At 35.5% G+C, this 13,141-nt stretch overlaps 1 long non-coding RNA gene across 1 annotated transcript in view; it reads right to left on the bottom strand.

Annotated features, from left to right (window-relative positions):
• LOC109026266 (uncharacterized) overlaps window positions 1-10,671 on the bottom strand; it is a 93,742-nt gene extending 83,071 nt beyond the window's left edge. Inside the window, exons 1-2 of the long non-coding RNA XR_002005230.3 lie at window positions 10,542-10,671; window positions 9,229-9,317 (exon numbers count right to left, since the gene is read on the bottom strand). This is a non-coding gene — a long non-coding RNA (uncharacterized lncRNA). The remainder of the gene's footprint in view (window positions 1-9,228; window positions 9,318-10,541) is intronic.
• Between the last annotated feature and the right edge of the window lie 2,470 nt (window positions 10,672-13,141).

Below are 13,141 nucleotides of genomic sequence, written 5' to 3' on the forward strand. Positions count from 1 at the left end.
CAATAAGAGAAGTAAATTAAATCCACCTAAATTCAAACACATTATGTTCTTATGAATAACTTAGATTCACTCATGTTTGAAAGATATTTGCATTCCCTTTAATTGCAAACATATCTTTCCCTAGGCTGCATAATATTTATAGATAAAAACACCTATAAATTATTTACTTCCTTTTTTGATAGATGATCTAAACAATTTTAAATTAACATTTCTATAATTCTTTTTAAAGATTTCAAATAAGCTAAATTGCAAGTTAAAGTTGTTACATAAAATGAATTATGTATACATATGAACACAAAACAAAAACATTTCATTTAAATGTCACTAATTCTGTTGTGTGAGCTCACAATTTTTTTTACAAAAGACAAGACCATAGAAGGAGACCCACAGTTAGAAAAGTAAGAACCAGAGTTCGAAGGCCCAACTTTTAAGAGTAATTTAAAATCATCTGCATTTGTTGCAAAACATTTACTTGTGATTAGAACATGCTTTTGAATATAGGCAAGAAAAAAAATCATTGAAAATAATAATGACTTGGATGCTATGCACTTATTATCATACTCTAGTTCTAAGTATCAAATTGCTGCATGAACATAAATGTTTTTATAGCTAGTAATAGTTATATTTGAAACATCAAAATAGGTCTTATTTAGCTAAATATTCAAATAAAATATCGTGGTTGGATCAGTCTGGTCTTCAACTTTCTTTTTTCCTTCATTACAGTCTAGCTGGGAAATAATATTTGTTCCTCATAAAAAACCTTCACAGTAAAAGTTAAATCATAAAGTATAATGGAACACTTTCAGCCTATTTATGCAAGTAGATTTAATTTTTAAGTGAAAAAAATTATATTCAGGTATTGTCAGCCTTAAAGATTGTGTTTGAAAAGAGTAAACCTGCAAAAAGTTGTTGGAGTGTCTGTGTTCTGAGGTAATGTTCAGTAATTTCCTCTCAAAGTCCCCGCCCATGCAGATGGTCAGTTAGGTTTTACTATCATTCCACAGAGTGCCCCAAGCTCTCGTTACCTTGTATTAAGCTAACAAGTATCTGGAGAAATAATGAATAAAAGGCATATTCGGGGGGATTTTTTTTTTGATAGTGTCTCATTCTGTCATTCAGGCTGGAGTTCAGTGGCATGATCACAGCTCATTGCAGCCTTGACCTCATGGACTCAAGAGATCCTCCTGCCTAAGCCTCCTGTGTAGCTGAAACCACAGGCATGTGCCACCACATGCAGCTAAGTTTTTGATTGTTATTATATTTTTGTAGAAATGAGGTCTCACTTTGTTGTCCAGACTGGTCTTGAGCTCCTGAGCTCAAGCAATCCTCCTGCCTCAGCTTCCGAAAGTGCTGAGATTACAAGTGTGAGCCACTGGGATGTTGTTTTCAATGGCTCCAAATAATACCCATCTATACTACCAGTAATAATAATGCTATCATTTTGATTCTATAATTCAAGTTAAAATATGTCATAGCAAATGAATTTGTAAGTCACCATATTTATCTTTTGCTTCTCTCTGACCCCTCTTCTTAAGTTTCTCCCCATATGTTTGGTGAATGAATAAATGAAATAACAAACAAAGTGCCCTGGGAGCTACTATGGAGTTTGTTGCTCAAGAAGAAATGGAGCAATGATTGATGTCCAAATCCTGAAATAATAGGAGTTTTATTTAATTCACATTAATATTTTAATCATTGTCAAAACATGGGTATCCTTAGAATATGAAATACCTGAAAATTATATCAGATACACTATCTACATAAAGAGGCTTTGAAGACAGTAACAGTACATTAAAATATAAACACCAAATACAATGTGAAATATAAAATATAAACACCAAATACAATGTGAAAAGTGAGTAGGCACCGCGGCTTATGCTTGTAATCCCAGCACTCTGGGAGGCTGAGGTGGATGAGTCACCTGAGGTCAGGAGTTCGAGACCAGCCTGGTCAACATGATGAAACCCCGCCTCTACTAAAAATACAAAAATTAGCTGGCGTGGTGGTGCATGCCTATAATCCCAGCTACTCAGGAGGCTGAGGCAGGAGAGCTGCTTGAACCTGGGAGGTGCAGGTTGCAGTGAGGGAGAACGTGCCACTGCACACCAGCCTGGGTGACAGAGCAAGACTGGCTCCACCCCATCCACGCCCCAAAAAAGTGAAAAGTAACCGATTTGTGAAATAATAGTTACATTTAATGAAGTTATTCATAGATGGGTATATTGATAGTTACATATGTACATTTACAGATAAAAATATCTCAGAAATAAGGGTTATTTTCTAAAATAAATAATTAAGTTATAAAAATTAATTAAAATCCAAACAGGAAAAAAGGACAACCCATAACAACAAGCAACTTATAGCGAGAGTTGCAATAGACAATACATGTTTGAAGCTACATAAAAGCTAAGTAGTCTAATAGATACACATTAAAGTGATAAAAGGATATCATTTTATATTACTCACTTCAAACCAAAAAGAAAAGTTTACTAATGTAAATAAAATTTCAGATTTGATGCAGAGGAATATTGCTGACAGAGTGAAAATAAATACAGGGAAAAACCATTTGGGGGAACAATTCAGTAATAAGTATTAATATGAATCTTGAATCTATCCTATAACCCAGAAAGTATACTATTAGATATATACCCTAGAGAAATTCTACCCTAAAAATGTTTGTATTGAAGTATATTCGTATATGTAATCTAGAAGATAATTAAACTAACATTATTGGTAAAATGAAAAAGATCTTAAAACACAATGACATTGAAAATGTCAGAGGTAAAAAGGCATATACATCAGATTTCCATTTACGTGGAGTTTGTAAGCATGTGAAATAATACCATATATATTTTTATAATACCATATATTCTTTATATTTATACATATATTTTAAATTAACACATAGTAGGAATTATAGACACTAAATTTGGAATAGTAGTTATCTCTGGAATCATTGTGGGGGACTGAGATCAATTAAGTAAACAAGAAGCTTCAGTTATATCTACAATGTTTTGGTTATTAAACTCTATGGTTGATACAAGTGTTTGTTATATTGGTATTTATCTTTGTTTTTGCATACAATATTTACTTTTTAAAATGATAAGGGAATATTGAGTCAGTAGCTCATATTTGCAAAGTGAGCTGCATAAGAAGATCTGAAAAGAGAATTAAAACCCTGAAAAACCTACTTTAAGGAAATGCTGGAATAGTTAGAGGTGAATACAACAAAATCCTTATCAGTTAGTATAATGTTAATAATTTATAATGTATGTTTCTTTCTGATTTTTGCTTTCTTAGTTGGTGGTAATCATAAAATCAAGAACAGTGAACTGCAGGCAGGGTAATTCTAACTTTCATTTAGCTTGTCCCTCCTGCTCTTCTTCCTCCAGCATATGTCTCTCCAGAGAAGATAGTTGGAATGTCCTTGATCCTTGATATAAATAGGCAGAAGACAACTGAGGATCTTTTCACTAAAAAGGTAAAATTTGATTAAAAAAGAAATCACATAAGGCAGTTGCAATATTAATAAACTGTGCTTTGGCATTTTTAATATAAAATTACTCTGGATGACTATTTTAATTTTTCATTATATTAAAAATAGTCGCAACTATAAAACATGTCTACTGCTTAAAATTGTTAATTTCCAATATGGCAAACCAGAGCCTTTTTAGTATCCCTCACCCACTTGGAAGAATCAAAGTGGTGTGTAGAGATTCACAATGTGAACTTTTATCCAATAAAGAGCAGAGGAATTCAACGGAAGCAAAGGACATTTCAGATCATGGGGAAAAGAAGCTGGACAGGCAGGCTGCATGGAAGGGCCTGGCTGAGAACTGTCAGTAAAGCCCCAGTACAGGAGTGAGTGAGTGAGTGTCCCTCTGTGATCGAGTGGATCACACACACAGTGGAAAGTTCGAGCTTTCCACTGAGCATCATGAATTCCAGGCCATAGGGAAGCTCATTGATACTCCTAAGCCCTGGATGTAACTTGAGGAGTAGCAGAGAAACTGTGAGAAGGAAGAGTATTGGGATGCGTCCTACGTTTACTTCCAGACATAGGCACTGAGAGAAGGAAACCATTTCTCATCCTAGTACGTATCAGGCTGCCCGGGAGCCTGTCAGCTCTCCAGGGTGGCAGCCACTGGTTTGAGAGTCTCAGGAAAGGGACTGGCAATCTGGACTCGATCAAGCAGGTGAGGGGCCTCCATGGCCAGAACTGGGAAGCAAGTGTAGAATGGGCACAGACCAGCTGTGCTGGAGTTGGGCACCTTCCTTCATGGGATTAGAGTGGGAGGAGATTTACCTGGGAGGCGTGGTTTCAACCTGGGGCAGTTTCACGGATTGAAGGCAAACTGCATGTGACTTGGCTGACTGTCACCTGCTGCCTGAGTTGGGCCACTGGGGGCAATCCCCTGGGTCTGAAGCATGAGAGCAAAGTGGCTCTCACTTCCTCTTGCTTGGCGGTGAAGCTAGGACTGCCCTTCTTTACCCAGGCTGGAACTTTGGCACAACAGTGATTGTTGCTTTCCTCCTCACTGGGGCATTTCTCCAGGGGCCTGAGATCTACTCCCTGACCCCTGTCAGGGCCAACACTTGCACCTACCATTGGGGTCCAAGGGAAGTCGTGCTCAACCCAGCCATTACCATCTTTGCCCCACCCCCTACCTTAGATGCAGAGCATATGTTCCAGGCAACTGAGAGTTTCACAGCCCAATTAATCACCTGAGGCATGTGTACTTCTATTCGTTAACAAAGATTAAGTATAAACCATACTGCTACCACAGCATCTGGCTGTCATATCCAAGCTCTACCTACTGGCTTGGAGGTCCACTGACAAAATTCATTACTACATCTGTTGACACTAGTGCACAGTGCTCAGGAAATGGACAAGCTTCCTGATACCTCTGCTACCATTATTACCAATAGTAACCTGGCTACCAAGGAGGGAGAGAACTCACTCAGCAAATGGCATGCCAAGTCACCACACAAAGGCTATTTATAAGTAACAAAACTATACAGAGTCTTCTCCATTAAACGTATTAAGAAGCAAAGCCAAACAGCCTTATTCAACACACATCATAGTCACAGCCTCAAGGCTGTGACTCGAGGAGAAAATAAAAAGCAGAAGACCTGCCCCAACAAAAACAAATGCAAAAATAAAAAGAAGAGACTTTCTCCAGATGCAAATAATTCAGCAGAATAATACTGGACATATAAAAAAGCAATGGGTTATGACACTCCAAAAGGAACACAATAGTACACTAGCAGTAGATCCTAACCAAAAAAGAAATCTTAGAAATGCCAGATGAAGAGTTCAAAATATTGATTTTAAAGAAATTCAATGAGATGCAAGAGAAATCTGAAAGCCAATACAAAGAAATGAGAACACCAATTCAGAATATGAATGGGAAGTTTACTAAGAAAATAGATGTTGAAAAGAAAGCATACAGAACTTTTGGAGATAAAAAATGTATTGAAGGACTTATAAATTACAGTTGAAAGCTTCCGTAATAGACTAGATCAAGTAGAAGAGAGAATCTCAGAACTTGAAGACAAATCTTTTGAATTAATTCAATCAGACAAAAATAAAAAATTTAAAAAACCAATGCCCTCAGAAACTATGGAACAATATAAAGTGACTGTAATTACAAATTATTGACATTCTTGAGGAAGAAGAAAAATCAAAAGGCTTACAAAATCTATTTAAGAACATAGTTGATGATAACTTCCCGAGTCTAGCAAGATATTTGGCACCCAGATACAAGTGCCCCCAAAAAACACACCCCAGATAAATACATTGCAAGAAAGGCTTCACCATAATATATAGTCACCAGACTGTATAAAACAAGATGAAGAAAAAAAATCTAAATATCAGCAAGAGAAAAGCATCTAGTCAAGCAAGAGAAAAGCATCTAGTCACCTATTAGAAAAAAACAAGCCCCCATCAGATTAACAATGGACTTCTAAGCAGAAACCTTACAAGCCAGAAGAGTTCAGAATATTATCTTCAAAGTACTTAAAGTAAAAATCCCTGCCAACCATGAATTTATTCTTATTGTAATACCTTGTAACTATAACTTATCTCATCATAAGTTCATGGTTGGCATGGTTATTCTTCTCTTATAACAATAAGCTTGTTCTTATCATAATAAGCTTCAGAAATGAAGGAGAAAGAAAGTCCCAAAGAGAACACTTAGGAAATTTATCACCACTAGACTGGTCTTACAAGATGATCAAAGGAGTTCTAACATGGAAACAAAATGACAATATTTGCCATTATAAAAACACACAAAGTACAAAACAAATAGGTCTTATAAAACAATTACACAAATGAGGATAAAAAACAAATAAAATGATATCATGACAGAACTCTTCCAAACTCGAAGACAAACATACAAAAAAATGAAACAGAGTCTACAAAAAACCAGATAAAAATTAACATTATGACATAAACAAAACCTCACATATCAAGATTAACCTTGAGCATAAACAGCTTAAATGATCAACTAAAAATATATTAAGAGATGGAATGGATTAAAAACCTGAACTAACTATACGCTGCTTTAAAAAGGCAGACCTTCCTAGTAAAGAAACTTACAGACTGAAGGTAAGAGATGAAAAAAGATATTCCATACAAACGCAAATCAAAAGCAAGCAGGAGTGGCTATAGTTGTATTCAATAAAACAGACTTCAAATTAACAGCAATTAAAAAAAAGTCATTCTACAGTGATAAAGGGATCAATTCAATAAGAGATTATAACAATCTTAAGTATATATACACCTAATATCAGATCACCCAGTTTCATAAAACAAATATTACACCTAAAGAGATAGCAATACAATAATAGTAAATAAATACACATGAAGCATTTAGAACAATCCCAGGTGTGAAGTAAGCAATCAACAATAGTTATTCATAATAATTATTATTACGTGTTTTTGAAATGCTTATTATTTATTTTGTGAATATGCTGCCATGAATAGAAACAATGTACAAAACATACATTACACCTTTACTTCATGTTCCCACATAGTGAATTACTAATCATTTAACATTAAATATATTGGATTTATTTTATGAGTGCAATTTTAGAATGCAAACAATAGGTATAAAAGACTACAAATAAATATTCGTTATTTCTCTCTTAGATTCCTTTGCTAATATCCTTTGTTAAAGGTCTTCTGTGTGTTCTACTAATTAATTGCTAAGATTGAGTTCAGGTGTGAAAATTATATGCAGTTAATCTTAGATTCCCTTGAGTCTTCTATCTGAAGTTCATTGCTGTCCTATCTGGTCAGGAATCTATTTTGCTCCAGGGAGAAAAGTCTCATGTTAGTTACCTGTTGCTAAAAATACTTGGCGTCTTGAGTTATCATCCTTCCTGTGGAAAGTATTGTCCTTTGTTTTGTAAAAGGCAATTTACTGTAAAAACTTCTTTTAATTTTCACTGACTCTTTTGTCAGATTATAAATTACAAGTGGAGACTGAGAATTGTTAATCAAGCTGCCTTTCTCCAACGATGCTAGCAACATGCAATGAGTAATGTCAAATTCCTTTCTAATGCAAAATTTTAGGAAAAAAACACTTTAAGTGGAAAAAGCTGTACTTCTTTTCACATTATCAATTTTTATGTCAATATTTCTTAATTGACTGTAAATCATAAGAAAACAAAGAAGGACTTAGCAAATTAAAAACTAGGTTGAATATAAAATTGACGGTACCTAAAACCAATAGTCTTACTTCTTACTCTTATGAGATAAAAAATGATACATTCATTAACACACACATTTATCTATATTTGCCTTATATGTAATCAATACTGTTGTAAAGTAACATCAGCAGCCTATGCACTAAAAGAATCTTGATCTTAGAATAAAAATAGCAATTTAGGAGAAAGTTGCTAGTCACTTACAGCTTAGTTGTGGTTAAGTGAAAACAGGTCATGCATTAGGGTTCGAAATTCCACAGCAAATTATCAAATAAACAAATAAATCAAGATAAACAGCTGGAATCAAGTTATCAAACTGGAAGTAAAACAGCAGAGCTACAGAGAAGGCTGAAATTAGTTTTGTGAAGCCATTTTCATAAACACCAGAAGTCAAAATTAGGGATTGAGAAGAGATTTTAAATTTACAGCCCCTAAAAGTTTTATTCTCCACTCTTAACAGAGTATTTAACAGAACCTAACTGCCTAAGTGGTTGATTTTTAAGTAAACTAGAGAGAGAGAGTTTCAGCTAAAAGGATAGGGCATTGGGCTGTTATATGCCATATTAATTTCTCTGATGGAAAGAATTCAGTATCCAATTTCTTAGTTGCAAGTTCATTTTTGCAGAGATAGCCTGTTTGTTTTCCTAGAGTACCAACCATGGAGAATATCACAATGTCTGTTAGACAGCAGGGTATGGCTGGTACACCTATTTTCTGTTTTCTAGTCAAAACACCTTTCCCACCAACCAAAGACAGATTGACAAAATTGAATTGGATCAGGAATTAGCACATATTATCGGGCAGTTTGAAGTCCTAAAGAGCAAGGATACCAAAACTCATCTTGGAATGCACTTATCTTTTTTTCTGATAAAAAATACTTGATTGCTCTACATAAAGGATTATAACCAGATTTACTTGCTTTGGGGAAAAAAAATCTATGCAGTCCCTATTTAAATGGAGTAAATAATACAAATTTAAAACTTCAGTACTGTTTTCTTAGTTTTGTCAATATCTTTCTATTGTTGTAGCCAATTCTTTCATTTTGAAAGCTGAATTGGGGGAACAGTGTGCTCTAAACGTTATGAGCAATTGTTTCCAGTACAAGAGCTAAAACAAAGGGAGCTACAGAGAATTCAAAGGGCACATTCTTTATTTCATGATTGAAAACATTAAAAAAAAAAAGAACTAAATACAATTATTGGTATTAATTCAGGACCCCCAAAGTACAGATGTTGAACTGTTCCTGAAGTAATTAGTTCCCTGGGGACCAAAGAATGAAACGAAATCCTAATTTCCTCCAATGTATGATGGTATGTGTGGTGGGGAGGGGACGATTTCCTGAAGCAGTCAATGTTTTTAAAGTCATTCTTTCTGAGAAAAGGGCATGTTAAGACAGAAATCTAGGAAGAAATAATCTTCACAGTAAAGTGGGATTTTTCGACTGTACTATTCACATTTTCAGAAGCTATTCTATGAATAGCAGGATGTTTAGCAGTATCCATGGTCTCCACTCACCAGATGCTAGCAGCACTTTGTCCCAAATTATTACAGTCAAAAATTTTCTCGGGCCTTGTTAAATGTCCTCTGGGGAACAAAACTGCAACCTGTTGAGAAGCAATGGGCAAGAAACATCAAGCAGTAGTTTTCTCTTTGGGGGCTTTCCAGCCTTAGGACTTCGGCTCACAGGATTTTTTTTTTTTTTTTTTTTTTTTTGAGACGGAGTCTCGCTCTGTGTCCCAGGCTGGAGTGCAGTGGCCCGATCTCAGCTCACTGCAAGCTCCTCCTCCCGGGGTTCACGCCATTCTCCTGCCTCACCCTCCCGAGTAGCTGGGACTACAGGCTCCCGCCACCACGTCCGGCTAATTTTGCATTTTTAGTAGAGAAGGGGTTTCATCGTGTTAGCCAGGATGGTCTGGATCTCCTGACCTCGTGATCTGCCCGCCTTGGCCTCCCAAAGTGCTGGGATTACAGGCGTGAGCCACTGCACCCGGCACAGGATTTCTTTTGTGAGAAAATTGAAATGTGGGAATAACAAACTGAACAACAAGAATGGGTTCGGGCATGCGGACTTGGAAAATATACACACAGGATGGCAGTTATTATTGTTACTCTAGACTGTACTACTTTGGGTTTTCTCTGATCCATTGTTGGTGGGAGTGTAACACGGTATAATCTTTTATGACTACACTATGACCAACTGTAACAGAGCAGCTTAGCTTCCAGCCGTGTTTTAATACTTGATCTTTCCTCCTTTCTCCCTAGTCTCAAGATGTAGCTTTGAGACAAACTACACGTGTATTTTCTTTTGTCTGGAAATATAGCCTTTCCAGGTGTTTTAAAACTTCGCTGCATTCCTTTTCCCACCTTATGCTTCCATGCTTTATGCACATTTATTTACCTGGATGCTTGTTAGGCTCAAACTATGCTCACTTATCTGGTCATGTATTTCCTTAGAAGCTTCAGGGGCCAAATCCTGACATGGACCAGACACCCGGAGAATTCTCTCCCTAGTAGAAGATTACTTCAAAGCCAAAGTTCACCTCTGGCTAGGGATCGACTGCAAAATTGACTGCAGTTGATTTGTAACCTGGCTGGGTCCAAGATGATGCTGTCCCTTCACCAGATAAAACAATAATTCAAGATAAGCCATAGGAACAAGTCACATAGCCAGCACCTCGTAGCCCCCTTGCCTCTCCTGTATTCCAAGCCCCTCTCCTTAAACTCCTGCCCACTCTCCAGAAATTGGAAAGTGGAAATTTTTGGAAAGGATTCCAGTCATATTACCCTTTGCTGGCAACAGATTTAAAAATTCACTCTTTTTATCATACCTTGCTCTTGCTACTTTGGTTTTCTTGTACAGGTCGTGAGCAGTCAGACTATCTATCTTCAAAAAGTTTGCAAAATTGTTCCTAGCAGCTCTAATTATAATAAAAACTGGAAACATTCCAGGTGTTCATCTACAGAAGAACAAATAAACAAATGGTGATGTGTATATACACATATATAGATACACACACACACACACACACACACACATATATATATATACACACCCTAAAAATAATAAATATTCAACAAGAAGGAAGATCTATGGAAACACACACAACATACATGAATCTTGAAAAGCCTTACACTGATTGAAAAAGCTCTATGGAACGGACTAAATAGTGTATGCTTTCATGCAAGTGAAATTCTAGATCAGGCAAAGCTAATACATGGTAGAGAAAAATCAGATGGTGATTGCCTCTAGGAGTAGGGACTGACTGCAAATGAAAATGAGGTAGCTTTCTGGGGTGATGGCGATGTTTCATATTTGATTGGAGGTTAGGATTTTGTTCATCAAACTATCTAGTTATTTCATCATATGTTCAAAAGAAAAAGGCATGTGCAAATAGTGATTTCTAATAGAATTATGCACAACGAAGTATTTTGCATATCATGTACTGATATACATGCAAAAAAACCCACAAAATAAATGAACGGATAAATAGATGTATAAATACATGGTAAATCAAGTATATTAGAATATAATAACAAAATCTAGGTGTGGCAGTTCTAGTTCAGAGACCCTTAGTATGATGTCCTCAGATTACTTAATCACCTTGATTCTCAGTTCTCTAAACTAATAGTTTAAAAAATATTTTTAAAATGAGTCACTATGAGTATTTGAAGCATATGTACTTGGCACATCATTAAGTGGTCAATATGCTTTATTGAACCTAAATTGCATTTTTAGGAAGGTATATGTTCTTGCTTCCTGGATTTGAGCTGGAATGATTAAGTATTCTAATTATATAATTATTTTGTATATAGAATTGAGGAAAAAACTGTACTTTTTTATTCTAAATTTTTTTCTGTGCACATTAAAAAAATAAAGACAAAATTTCACTGGATAGTTATCCTTTTCCTTCTTTTTGTGTGTTTTTCCTTCTAACCTTGTTTGTCTCTCTGCTCTAGGAAATTTCTTTTTAACTCATTGTTACTAGAGTTATGCTTACTAGGGAAGAAGTCTATTTATTAGGGCTCCATTAACAAGCATAACTTTAAAAAACGACTTAATCGTTACTTCTTAAAAACCATAAATATGGAAAGAATTATATTTGCTTTTCTTAGCATGGAAATGATAGTGTTGTGTGGTACACTAAAGAGAGCAGAAGCATTGGTTATCAGAGGACTATCTTCTAAAATCTCAACTGTTTCCTAGAAGAGTGTCTTGTACACAAAATTTGATGCACTATTCTTTAATAAAAATGGGTAATAAAGTAGCAAAAATAATCAGAAATAAACTTTGTAAGAAATGTGGATGGTGTATATAAGGATTTGTTTGAAATGCTGCTGGGGCACATAGAAGAACATCTGAATACAAAGTGTTAACATCATAATGATTTCTCTTCTGCTATCTTGTTCTATGAATGATCATTGTCTTATTTAAAAAATTGAGGCTGGGCGTGGTGGCTCACGGGCTCATGCTTGTAATCCTAGCACTTATGGCTGGCGGATCACCTGAGGTTGGGAGTTCGAGACCAGCCTGACCAACATGGAGAAACCCTGTCTCTACTAAAAATACAAAATTAGCCGGGCGTGGTGGCCCATGCCTGTAATCCCAGCTACTCGGGAGGCTGAGGCAGGAGAATCGCTTGAATCCAGGAGGCGTATGTTGCAGTGAGCTGAGATTGTGCCATTGCACTCCAGCCTGGGCAACAAGAGTGAAACTCCACCTCAATAAAAATACCAAACAACAACAACAACAGCAAAACAACTGAATTGGGGGAAGTAGGGAAGGAAGTTAGTTACAAAATTCATTTAAAAAAATTTTAAAAAAGGAGAAAAAAGACCTTTCTGAAAAGAAAGTGGTAGTAAGAATGGTTGTCACCATATACTAAACTGCAAATTCATGATAATATTTTTATATGACACAAGAATACTGAAAAATGTCAATAAAAAAAGCCTGAAAATAGTTTCAAATGTACTAAAAGTAATGTATAATTAAAAGCATCTCATTAATGTCAGGAAAGGATACATAATTCAATAAATTTCAGGGACAAATAGAGATACAAAAAAATAGTAAAACTGGATACTTACAACAGATCTTACTAAAAAAGTCAGAATGAAGAAAATAAACCCAAAAATGTCATAAAAATGTTTGAAACAAGTTGAGATATTTTCCTTATATTCACAACTTAGAGAATACCTCTCTGCATTTGACTCAAATCCAAAACCCATCAAAAGCTATAAAATAAGACTTCAAAAGATTAAAACATTTCAGAAAACAACCCCAAATGTCAAAATTAAAATAATATAAAGAAAAATAAAATGCTTGAAACTCCTAGATAAAAAGCTGTTATCCTTATCTAAGGAATTAGATAAATTTGTTTGCAAAGTAATTCAGTGAGTAAAAGGTAAAACATCTCAAGAGAAAAATGTCCAA

The sequence above is a fragment of the Gorilla gorilla genome, chromosome 2 (genome assembly GCF_029281585.2).
Source record: "Gorilla gorilla gorilla isolate KB3781 chromosome 2, NHGRI_mGorGor1-v2.1_pri, whole genome shotgun sequence".
NCBI lineage: Eukaryota > Metazoa > Chordata > Mammalia > Primates > Hominidae > Gorilla > Gorilla gorilla.